Consider the following 13,461-nt stretch of genomic DNA (forward strand, 5'->3'; position numbering starts at 1 on the left):
ATCTGCAGGCCATAACTCCCCGTCTGACTGCCATTTACCCCGCTATATTACCATGGCAGGGGGTACCGCAGCGAATGGAAAGACCGTCCGCTGCTTTTCCGTGGCAGGCAATCGTTACAATTGCGTGCCATGCGGATCTGGGGTATAATATGGTGGCGGTGCCCGGCAGGCACCACCATCCATACTATGATGTGCAATTTTTAAGGCATTTCCACGGCGATGATGCCGCAATGGAAAGGCCGGCAGAAATTGCTTTGGTGGACCCGTTGCTGGCCACAGGTGGGATGGGGCGGTGGGGGGCTACACTTGGGGGTTACCTATGGTACCCCTCTACATTGCCTTACACAAGGTGACAGGCACCGCGTGGTGCCTGTCATGTAGTGCATGGCAATGCAAACCATGCACATTTAACATTGCTGCACTCAGCAGCACTGTCCGCGGTCGGTCCCATTTTCGGTTATGATCCGCCCTCCATCGTAATGGGGCCCTTAGTGTTGAACCTGCCCTTTACTGCTGGGTTACCTCCAAACTATTTGCTTTCAATGGCAACACATTTATTTTTGTTGCCATTAGGACTCTGTGCACTTTACCACTGATAACCAGTGACAAAGTGCTTGTACTCACACCCTTAAATATGTAAAATAGGCCTACACCTGATTGGCATATTTAATTTACTTGAAAATACCTAGTAAAATAGTACTACATGTAGCCAATGCCTGTAAATTAAATGCTACTAGTGGGCCTGCACAAAACAACAGTTAATGGACAGAATGCAGATCAATGTCATACGTTCACCCCGGTACAGAGATCTGAGCCTAAATCCATTGTTTTTTTGCTCACCATGCCATTCCAGTTTGAACCTAGCCATATGCAAATCTCTCTAGACCCTATGGCCCAAAGGAACAGTCCAGCCCAAACTGACAAGCTAGGTCCTCCCTGGACAGGAAACAAGCATCCTAGGACTGGTTTCGGGCTTTCAGCCCTCATCAGCCAGGATAGCTTGATTCCAGTGGCATGGAGAGCATGGGACTCATGTCTGCAGCATTCATTGTATCACTCGCTAAAGTAGTATTTTGAAACATATCCCAGGCCTGCTACTGCAGCTTGTAGACCACTTATAAACTCCCACTTTGACATGGCAAAATAAACATTTTGCGCCAAGTATAAACCTTCATTTGTATTACATAAAGATCACCCATAATGTAGGCCCTAAAAGGCCACAAGGTAGGGTGCATTGATTTTAAAAGCAGGACATGTGGTTTAAAATGTACATGCCCTGGTAGTGAAAAACTTCTAAATTCGTTTTTCACTAATGAAAGGCCTATCTCTCCCCTTGGAAAACATTGGGTTACCTTATCACATTTAACAGGTACTAACCTTTGAGAACAGGTATGAATGTAATGTTTAGTCTCAAATGGATTGCAATTTAAAATCCTCTTCAATGGTAAAGTCACATTTTAACTTAGAATTCTGAAAATGACACTTTTGGAAAGTTGACATTTTCTTGTCCTAACCATTAGTGCCTTCTGCCAGTGTCATGGGTCAGACTGTGGCTGGCTCTGCTGTTGAGGTTTTTATATTGCTTCCAGACAGTAATAGTACCACCATTGGTGTCACATGAATCAGATATCATTATCTGTGGCAAGAGATTCAGAGTTCATCTGTTTTTATGCCTTCAGTTATTCTTAGCCTAGGGATTTTTTTTTATAAATATGGGGAATATCTAAAAACATCCCTCACTTATTCTCATCATTTTCTGAAACTGCTGCTGTTAACATGTCTTGCAAGGCACTGTAAATTGAAAGACTGCGAAGATGTCTTCTATTCTGACAACCTCAAGAGGCCAAGGAGCAAAAGCATGTCACAATCTGCACCAGTATTCAAGTTCTATTGGAAAGCATCTTTCTTGCATGAGATATTAAAAGCAGACATGAGAACACCTCTTTTCACCAACCTATTTTAGTTTGTTAGAAAGTCTTCTGTGCGATATTCGCATAGAAGGATTTAGCAAGGCGTAAGGTCCTGGCCTTTAAGAATCCATTCAAACGGATATTCTAATATTTATTGTTCAGGAAAGAAGCTCTATTTCAGCCCTGACTGCACAACTAAACACGTGTTGGCTGTTTTTGTGGTGTGAACCGAACATCTAGCTGTGTCTAGAAAAGTTTACCTCGTCCCATTTTGAGAACTGGAAAAGAGTGAATAAATACATTGACCTTGGATTCTTTGGGCTTTCTCAATACATTATGGACTATCAAGCTTACTAATTGTGTGCTCAGGGTCGTCTTTGAATGTAAACACTAAACATGCTCCATCACTCCTAACATCAAATGAAGTCTACAATGTTATACCACCACCTGCCCCACTCCAGATCTCAATTTCTACTCCCCAAGCTCAAAGAGACCTTTCCTTAGGTAGATATGTCCTTAAAGGCCTGGAAAGTAATGTTTGATCCCATTCTGCCTAATGTATAGGTTCACTTCGGTCTACTGGCTACAGTCCAATGTGTGAAGTAGAAATGTTTGACGTAAGATCAACCACTAATGTGAAAGCGTTTTTAAGCACTTCAGTTATGCAGAGGCAAATATTATTTACTAGGTTATAAAGGTAGTACATATATTATCTCAACAATGGGTTTTTTCAAAGTAGATAATCTTTCCAAAGCTACCGAATTAAGGTTTAAATCCATATATGATCACTTGGGAAAGTGCTGCAAACAGGCTACAGAAAACATGTACTTGTTAATAGCACGTTACATTTAAGGTGCAAGCAGGAAAAGTGTTTACTTCACTTCTGCACACTGCAAATGCACTTTTACCCGTGACACACAGAATTACATCAGCTTTGCCAGGCCATTTTTGGTTTAGCAGCTGGAACAAAGAATAATACGTGGGACACAGTGGGTTCCACACCGATTTCTTGATATTATTAATCCGCATTTGTCGGTGTTTTTCTCTCCCAGTCAGTACACCAGCTTTATGCAGTGTTCATGCAACACAATTACATTGGCACCATTAACTCTCAGTTACTGGCATCATGGGACTTACTGGGCCCCTTTTATGAGTCCCTAAATGTCCATAATGGAAAACCATTGGGAGAAACTTAGACAAAAGATGGATTTTCTCACAAGAACCAGCCCTAAGGCGTTAGACACTTCTTTTTATTTTTTTTATTTTTTTTTACAACAAATACTCATTTTATAAACAAGAACATTCCCTGCAAGTTATGCTGCAAGTGAGTTGGTATTTTCCTTTATAATCGCATCCTTTATAAAAATATATATTTTTGGTTTACAAATCTAATGGGGTAATTGCTTATTTTCTTTGCCTAAAATGAAGGGTTTACTGCCCCCGTGTGGTCATTTTGAGAAAAGAAATATGTTTTGCTGCCTGAGGCAAGTTATCCTGCCCGAGCGATGGATTGATTCCTCATAAAAGTATTTTACCTTTTTGGGATCAGGCTCGTTGGGCTTTTTGGGAATTCATTCACAACTCACATCAAGAATGTGGCATGATGCGCCTTAGCTTAACACACCAAGTTCCAACATAAGGTGGTTTTTATTTTGGAAGTTTTGTGAAGAGATTTTCCTCTGTAATACCAGCTACAGAAGTGAGTGATCTCGCAAATGGAATGCATAGAAACTCACAGTGTGTGTCTGCAATTTCCTTCCATCCCATTTACAACGTCTTCTCCATCACGACTGATTAGTTCTTTAAATTCTTTTACTGTAGTTCTGTAGCACATATGGCATCCTCAATCATCATTACCAATCAATGTAAATAATGTGATTACCGTATGAATCACAGTTTACACCAGTAAACCTCAATTATATTTGCTTATTGGTTGTGCTAATGTTATTACAAATATACCTGATATGGTGAAATTATAATATACATACTAGATGCATAAAAGTTTTAGAACTGACCCGTCCAATGCCCTGAAATAGTTAGACAATTTAAACTGGACTAAAGAAAGCATATAAAAATTGTCTCCAGGGTGTTCCATTTAATCCCAGCTCCTTGGATGTGATGTTGTGCATTAAAATTAATACGGATTTTCTGACTGTCTGTGTCTCACACAGTTGCGTCTCTTGAATTGATTTTAGGAGGGGAAAAATTGGGCCATAGAAAAAACTGGTGGACCGCCTGAAGAGGGCAACTGTAAAGAGTGCACACACATGTGGGTGTGCTTATATACCTGTTTACTTAAATTTTTTAAACCTGGCTCTGTATGCATTGTGTAAATATCTTTATATATGTATATGCACATAAAAACACATACATAGAAAGTCAGATTTAAATATTTTAAGCAAATATTTTAAGCAAACACTGTTTTGCAGTGAAAGGTAGATGGACAAATAAATGTGTGGGCGAGGTGGGGTGTTGTGTTATTCGGTGTTACTTTTAGATTTTACTTACTACCATTTTCTTTTTTTCCATGGAATATATTTTTCCTTGGAGATGAACCATTTCCCACCCTTCCACCAAATTATGTTTGTATTCTCCCCACCAATGAAAGTTAATTTACTCTAGCATAAAATTACACAACACTGGTATAATTTGACACCTGAGTAAAGTAACTTGCCAGTGTAATTTCACATTTTATATGATGGACATTTCAATTTACACTCAACCATCATTCCATATGTTTTCTTTGGTTCAATTTATGTGAGCAAATGGTTTGTGATCCTTGTACTATGAATTTATCAAGGAAGCTTTGTTACTAGTCACTTAGATATGTACGGTGCCTGCCACCTTGTACATGCAAATGCAGGAGGGTACCATAGGTACCTCCCACATGCAGCACCCCCCACCCTCCGGGGGCCCGCAGCGGGCCCCCTAAGGCATTCTCCACCTGTTTTTTTTGCGGTGGGATCTCCGCCGAAAAAGACAGGCATTGTAATGCCCACGGCGGTGCCTGCACGGCACCGCTGCCATTGCACCATTGTACCTTGTCACGCAAAAAGCGGGCCAAAAGGACCACCTTGCGGGACCATGGCGGACGGTCTTTCCATCCGGCGGGTACCATTCCCATTCCCAACTCCATCCTGATGTGGCGGTGGGAATATTCGGTGAGGACCGCCCGCCATCGTAATCGGCCCCTAAGGGTGGGAAGTAATTTCTGTTTAATTAATTAATATATAGTTGTTAAAGAATGTTAATTATTTGATATCTATTTTGGGTAATTGTCTATTTTTGTGTGTGTTGTTTTTACTTTTACACGGTGCCTGCCACTTGGTGCAGTGAAATGTAAGGGTGACAATGGGTACAACCCAGTGCACCCACACCTCCCCCAAAACAAGGGAAGCACGCAACAGGCCCCCAAAACAAAACTCCACATGCCTTTCAACGGCCGCTGTAAGGCCGGCTGGAGACCTCAACCTATTTTGGAGGACAGTGCTTGCTAGGTATGCCACCATTTTATGGATGCAGACCGCTCCGACGGTCAATCGTAATGATTGCCTGTGGCGGTTCCGTGGCAGACGAGCTTTGCCTTCGAGGCGGTCACAATCTGGATCCCACCACCAATGTAATCTGGCAATGGGAGAATCACGGTCCGCAGGGCTGGCGGACCTCACCGCCAGCCCGGCGGTGGCGGTCCTTCCGCCATTATAATGAGCCCTAAAAAAAATGTCTCTGCATTTTTAACATCGATATTTTTTACATCAATATTGGGTGAGTGAACCTCCTGTGCAGTCATCACTCAGAGTAACCTCCTGGAATGTTAAAGGTTTAAATAACCCAATGAAAAGACAAAGAGTTCTCTCACACTTATCTAAATTACATACGGACATTGCACTTCCTTAGGAAAACACGTCTAACTGATACAGAAGCTTTAAAATGAAAGACAAATTGGGTTGGTCATGTATTTTGTAACGTAAAGATATAAGTATCAATTATTATGTTTGTGTGTTTCTTTTTTATTAAGTTTATTTGTTATCATTTATTAAAATGTATATTAAATGTATTTTATTTTGTTAAAATTATATGTAATATTTAATATATATGATTTTATTTTATATTTATATAAAAGTCGATATTTTATACATCTATATTTTTTTAATTAATATTTTTTAGTTAATATTTTTGTAATTACCTCTTTAAGTATAGGAGTCGATTTTTTGTTGCCTATGTTTTTTACTCAATATTTTTAACATCAATATTTTTTACACAATTCTCAGTGGTAACAGTTGATATGAGCGCTCAGCACAGTATAGGTACAAGTAAAATCTAGAATCAAAATAATATCGGTGCTCAAAGAATGCGGGGGCTGGTTACCACAACCCCAAAGATAACCACAAGGGTATAAACTAGGAATTGTCCATCTGAGCACTCATTCAATATCACAAAAAAGTCTTTACGGTTTTCACCAGTCCATTTAATATCCAGATTCTTCAGTTGTTTCATAAATCATCAATCCAAGTTGTATTCCAAATCATACATCCAAGATATGAAACGATGCAGCCAACACGTGTTTCGTCTGGTCAGTAGGACCATTGACTTCCTCAGGGCTCCTAGTCTCGATTAAGTGTACTTCTTGTATTCCAATTATATTTATAATCTCCACACGTGTACGTGTCGTTTGTGTCCGTTCTCTCGCTAGTCAAGTGGCGTTCTGCCACGTGTGGAGATTATAAATATAATTGGAATACAAGAAGTACACTTAATCGAGACTAGGAGCCCTGAGGAAGTCAATGGTCCTACTGACCAGACGAAACACGTGTTGGCTGCATCGTTTCATATCTTGGATGTATGATTTGGAATACAACTTGGATTGATGATTTATGAAACAACTGAAGAATCTGGATATTAAATGGACTGGTGAAAACCGTAAAGACTTTTTTGTGATATTGAATGAGTGCTCAGATGGACAATTCCTAATCAATATTTTTTACATCGATGTTGTGTCAGTGAACCTCCCTTGCTGTCATCACTCAGAGTAACCTCATGGAATGGTAATGGTTTAAATAACCCAATGAAAAGACAAAGAGTTCTCTCTGACTTATCTAAATTACATACGGACATTGCACTTCTAACTGATACAGAAGCTTTAAAATTAATGTTGGTCATTTATTTTTCTCTCCTGTTGTACATATGAGTAACGGTGCTATAATTCTCATTCACGTGAAACTGAATCTTACCACTGTTTCTCGTTCAACAGACACAGAGCACAATTTGAATGCAGTTGATTTGTGTATAGTCCCCTGTAGTAAATAACTCCTTTTGGTCTGATCTCACTAAACAACTCTTGAATATCTCTAGTGACTTTTTAATTATAGAAGGTAGTTGCAATTAAATGTACTAATCTAATTTTGCATAAACCTTCCAAAGTCAAATTTATCCCTCCAAGATCCATAAAGCCTTTTCTTCAACCATAGCGCAAAAAGTTTTGATTGACTCATGGAGAATCGCTAACACCGCTACAAGAAAATATACCTTCTTTTTCCCAGTACATGGTACTCAGTACAGAATTGATTGTATCTTTACCTCCAAATCAGTAGCTTAACATCTGATAAATACTGATATTGGTTCTATTTTGATTTCTGGTCATTCTCCTGCTATTGCTGACTTAGGTTTGTTACCAATTCGACGTCATCCAAAATGATGGCGATTTAATAATTCCCTTCTTTTAGATCCCTTCCAATGTTTACATTATGGGACTCTTTTAAAGGCTTGGCAAGAGGTTTTATCATTCACTATGTACAAAGAAAAAAGCTGAAAATGCCTCCAAATCCCTGTTGGCAAAAATCAAAATGTTCGAACACACATCTTTTCATTCCAAATCTCCTCACTCTCTTCAAGACCTTATACAAGCCAAATTTCAATCCAATAACTTATCTACTGGGCAAGCTTCTTCAACATCACCCAGACAAAATGCTAGATATTATGGAAGGTAAACTCCTAACCAATTATTTAAAGGCCAAACAAACACGTAAAAAGATTGACTCCATTATTAACTTACATAACCAAATACGTATTAAAGATGAACATATCCTAAAAGAATTTTCTACCCTCTATAAATCTTTACATACTCAGGAAACCTCCCTGTCCATTTCCCATATATCTACTTTCTTAAACTCCATTTCTAAATCTACTTTTAAAGACTAGGACTTTTCCTGCTTGGAATCCGACATCACTCTTCAGGACATTATTACAGCAGTCAAAAAGCTGAAACCCCTAAATCTCCAGGACCAGATGGATTCACATTTATTATTCTCACTTCTCAACTCTCTTACTTCCATGGCTCCTCAAACTCTATCTTTTTTTGCTCACTCTCAAGTTGCTTTCAGTAGTTTTGAAGAAGCCGATATTTGTGTAATTCCTAAAGAAAATAGATACTCACAACATTGCAAAATTTACCACCCCATTTCCCTAGTTAATGTTGATTATAAACTTTTCACAAACATTCTTGCCCTTCAGATTGAATCCCATAATGTCCTCGGTAGAGCTTTCAAACTTTCTCATGAATTAGCTGTCATTGCGTTGTATGCTGAAAAAGCTTTTGACCGAGATAATTGGCCGTTTAGGTTTCAAACTTTACAAAACTTTGACTTTGGTCTGAAAATCTTAAACCATATATCTTTATTATACTCCAATCCCAAAGCAGCTATATTTGCCAAAGTTATGGCCTCTGAGTATATCTCCTTACAAAGAGGAGTACATCAAGGTTGTCCCTTATTACCTTTTCTATTTATAAAAGCGTTGGAACCATTTTTATTAAGAATAAAACGAAACAAACATATATCCCGTTTTCCATGAAAAGATTCCCACCCCAAACTATCAGTTTGTGCTGATGACATTATTCTTTATCTTTTTAACCCATCTAATTCTATTCATGTCTTTCAAACTGAAGATCATCAATTTGCTATATTTCACCAATTTGCCGATTATTTCAGGATATAAACTAATTTGTGATATTACCTTTTAATAAAATTTGTCTGCAAGAAGACGTTAAGGATCTAGGATTTGCATGGAGTCCAACAAAGATGAAATATTTGGGTCTGTGGATTACCAATTCTATAAAAACAACTCTCACATTAACTTTTGAAGAGGTAAGACAAAGAATAGGAAATTATTGTAATAAATGGAACTCTCAATTTTTATCATGGTGGGGTAGATTAAGTTCAATTAAAATAATGCTCCCTCCTCGGGTGATATGCAGGGGCAGGTGGCGAACTCCGCTCTGCCAGTGGAGTTTGTGGAGTTTTGCCAAATTTGCGCTCTGCTGGGAACGCGGAGTTCAGCAAAAACTCTGACTCCATGGTGTGGCGGAGTTTACCCCAAAAACCCACTTTGTGGAGAGAGTTAAGGGGAGAGGAGGATCAGCACTTACCTGGGTCTGGCGTTCACCGCCATGCACAGACTGTCCTCCTCGCTCCTGGTCTCCTAGGTAGAAAAGCAAACCCCTTACACTGTACGTCTTCGGAGGTATCCGCATGCTCATGCATGCGCAGTCCTACCAAGACGTACAGTGTAGTGGGATTGCTTTTCAACTGAGGAGACCAACAAAGGACAGCACGGGCATGGCATAAAATGCCAGACCCAGGTAAGTGCTGCAAAGCAGATGACCCTCTGGGGGTCAGGAACCATCCAAGTCTGCCGCATCCATTGTAGGGCAGAGCAGAGCGGAGCGGGGCGGAGCGGGACAGAGCGGGGCGGAATTCTACTGAGTTTTTAGGCAACTCTGTGGAATTACATGTAGTGGCACTCTGCCAGTTCCGCCCATACTTAGTGATATGCCTTATTTCCATTCTCCCTGTTCATATTCCATTACAATTCTACAAAAAAGTAGATTCAGTTATTTGCCGGCATAAAAACATGCTTGTATGTCCTGTCACATTTGAAGCTTCCTAATCATCATGATGAGATAGATTTTACCAATTTTTCTAAATTCCACAAAACTTTTTTGTCTCAAACAATCCTCTCATTGGATTCAACAGAACAGAGAGTTGCCTAAACCTTAATGTTTCTTCATTGAATTCTCATCTATTTCTCCCTTCTCTTTTACTGAATCTTTATCCTTTTTGCCCAAAACTAGTTTTCTTTTTCATCCCTCTCTTTCATATTCATATAAACTTCTAAAACCTCAGATTTTTTCAACATACTTTTCTTGTACTAACTTTTTGAACTCCTCCCCTTATAAGTAATAGAACATTCTTTTGGAAAAAGTGGAAGAATAAAGGTGTAGCTAAATTAACCAATTAATTCTAAATGACAATGTCCTTCCATTTTCTGCAGCCCATGCACATTTTCAATTATCCCAGTCATTCCGTCTTGAATACGCTCAAAAACACATTCAAGATTCTATATCATCACTACAAGATGATAAAATCTGCTTTTATTTACAAACACCTTATCTTTTTCTCCACAATTAGATCAAATCTACTTTAGAACTGCAATTGAAAAATGGTTTGCATGCTCAGTGGTCTACTTAGTGCTGGGACAAGATTTGGTCTAAATTACATACAGTTTCCAGAGCAGCAAATGTTACTTAAACAATGTTTTTTTATATACAATAGATTATTTGTTACTTCTATACTATGATATAACATGAAAATTGCTATATACGATGTGTGGTGGTCCTGTAAGGCACCTCATTATGATTTGTTGCATATGTTTTTTCTTTGTCCTCGTATTCATGCTTTTTGGTTACAAGTTTGAGATAAGCCTACTAAGATTTTTAAAATCAGCATTCCATATACTATACATATACTATACATAATATATTTTTGGAAGACAACTCCAATTTGCTCTCATCTAACACACCCACCTCATCTACTCAACACTTTAATAGCTATAGCTTTTCAACAAATTAGTTCTAATTGGGAAAACAACATGTTTCATATCAACCTTGGTGGTATGCAGTTTGCTTCAATCATTGATTAGATAGATCCTTTGTACATACAACTTCCTTAGCTCTCAGGAGAGAACGAATATGATCATCATCAACATTGCTTCTTGACAATTCAAGTTATCATAGTTGTGAGAAGATGGCCTGGCATATGCTGTCCACTATTCTAGTGGGCACCTTGCACCAGTCCAAATGACCTCTTATTGATGGTAGGTGAAAGACAACCTTATTTATTTATTTCTTACAATTTATACAGCGCGAACAAATGCCCGTAGGCGTCTCGGCACTAAGAACAGTACGTATAGATTCCCCCCAAAGCTTAGTCAGAAGCTATTCTTGACAAAACAGCCAGGTCTTGGTTTTTCTGCGGAATCGCATCAAGGACGGGCTTTCCCTGATGGTTACTGGGAGTGAGTTCCAAAGCCTGGGAGCAGCCACCAGGAACCGCCTATCGCCCCAGGTGACTGTTTTGGTTCGTGGTACCAGCAAATAATTGAGATTATTGGATCTGAGCGATCTTGTGGGTAAGTGGAACCTAAGATGGAATTTCAGGAAGTGAGGACCTTGGTTGTGCAGAGCCTTATAGACTATGCATAGTGTTTTAAACTTAATCCTACTACGGATCTTAAGCCAATGGAGATTTTTTATAGTCTCTGTGATTGGCATAAACTTCGGGGTTCCAGTCAGGAGACGGGCTGCAGCGTTCTGGATTGTCTGCAGTTTATTAGTCACTCTAGCCTGGGCATTGATGAGTAAACCATTGCAGTAATCTAGGGAAGATAGCACCAAAGCCTTAGAAAGCTATCCTAGTGGTAGCTGTGGAGAGCAGCCTTCAGGCTAAGTCTTGAAGGAATGTAAAGCAGCTTGTTTTACCAGTCTATAATCTCATGAATGACCAAATGAAAGGAGAACCACACCAGGTGTATATATATAAAATATATGTATTTATTCTAAACACATTCCTCTAGTCTCTTTATGAGGCTAGAGGCAAACGTACATAAAGTAAACTTATTTAGCACACAGTAAATTAGCACAATATATGATTAGCTCTATGGGCGTCACAAACCACATACTAAGAAAGTGGTATAAGAACCACGACTGACATAGATTCAAGGCCTAGAGACTTTAGAACCACTGGGGCCACCAGGAACCACCAAAGGTAGTGACACAGGGGACCCACGGGGGACTTGTGCAATGTCTAAACACGGCCGCGAATCACCATTAACTTCTATGGGGAAAGTCGCGGTTGTAAATTTACAGATAAAGGACACTTCGAAGAGGACTTGAAGCAAACCCCTTTAGAACTAGGCAGTTCTAGAGTCAATACCCACGAGAGCACCGGAGTACTCGAGTTACCTTACCCAGGGAAGCCGGATGCATAGGTGTCTTTTGATGTCGGGTTTCGTTGTCGTTTTCAATGGCGAGCTGCTGAAAAGTGCTGCCGGCGACCAAGTGGAAAGTGTCCGAATGGATCCAAGGGTGGATCGAAGATCTGAAGAACCTGAAAACAGAGGGGACAGAGTCTGGGTCACTAGCCAGTGACCAGGAAGGTTTTGAGAAGATGCCAACCAATGTCTGGTGATTTCAGGTGAAGAAGGTGAGGCTTGACTCTTCAGCCAGGAGGACCAGGAGGTGTCAACAATGACCAGGAGCTGGATTTAAGCTGTCCCACAAAGGATGTTGAGTGCTGCAGTGTCGGTATCCGGATTGGACCCAACAAGCCTTGGCAACAGCAGAAAGCAAAGATTGGCTTCGGTGCAGACCAGCAAGGCCTGAGGGACTCACCCTTTGGAGGGGAGTCAGGGCATGTCTGGAGCAACCAGGAAAGCCCAAGGAACAGAAGAGTTACCTTTATGGGGACCCACCAGTCGATTGACAAGGGATCGCAAAGAAGCCTCGAGCTGAAATGCTAGAAGCGGGCCCACGGAACACTCGTGGAGTGTAGGCCCACAATATTTGGTGCAAATGGTGCTCGGGCCTTGGACTACAAGTAGCCCAATGCACAACTTCGGGAAAGGTCGGGAAGTCAATGCACTAGCAAATGTGCACGGTGTCCAGGGGTTCCGGTTCCACGTCACTCGTGAGGGCTGCGGGTTTCAGCTTTGCTGGGATCTCGGGTCGGCCTCGGAAGTCTGGGTCCTGTGTGCAAATCCTTCGGGATCCGATGGGAGCCCTGGAAATGCAGACCGGCAAGATGCTTCTTTGGTGCCTGTTTGAACAGGGGAGTCACTCCTTGACCCCAAGGGAGATTCTTCCATTTTCTAGTCGAAATAGAATGTCGAAGTTCCAGGATATATGTTGCAGAGTTTCATCCAGGGTAATCTAAAGTCCTAAGGACAGGGTTCCTATACTTATACTATGTTTAGGGGTTGGGCTTACTCTAGGGTACCACCTATGGGAGGATCCAGGGTGGGGGTGGTTACACCCCTTCTTTTTGTCCAGTTTCGCGCCAAAGCAGGGGCTGAGTGCCCCTGCAACAGGTTTGAACTGGGGTATGCACAGGGACAAGTGTGCCCCCAGCACTGTCTGAAAAGCATTTTCTGAATGCACCCACCCAGCCCCAATGCACTAAAACCTGTGTGGGAGGTGGTTACACCTCCCTCTGACAGG

This window comes from Lissotriton helveticus, chromosome 8, assembly GCF_964261635.1.
Source record: "Lissotriton helveticus chromosome 8, aLisHel1.1, whole genome shotgun sequence".
Classification (NCBI taxonomy): Eukaryota; Metazoa; Chordata; class Amphibia; order Caudata; family Salamandridae; genus Lissotriton; species Lissotriton helveticus.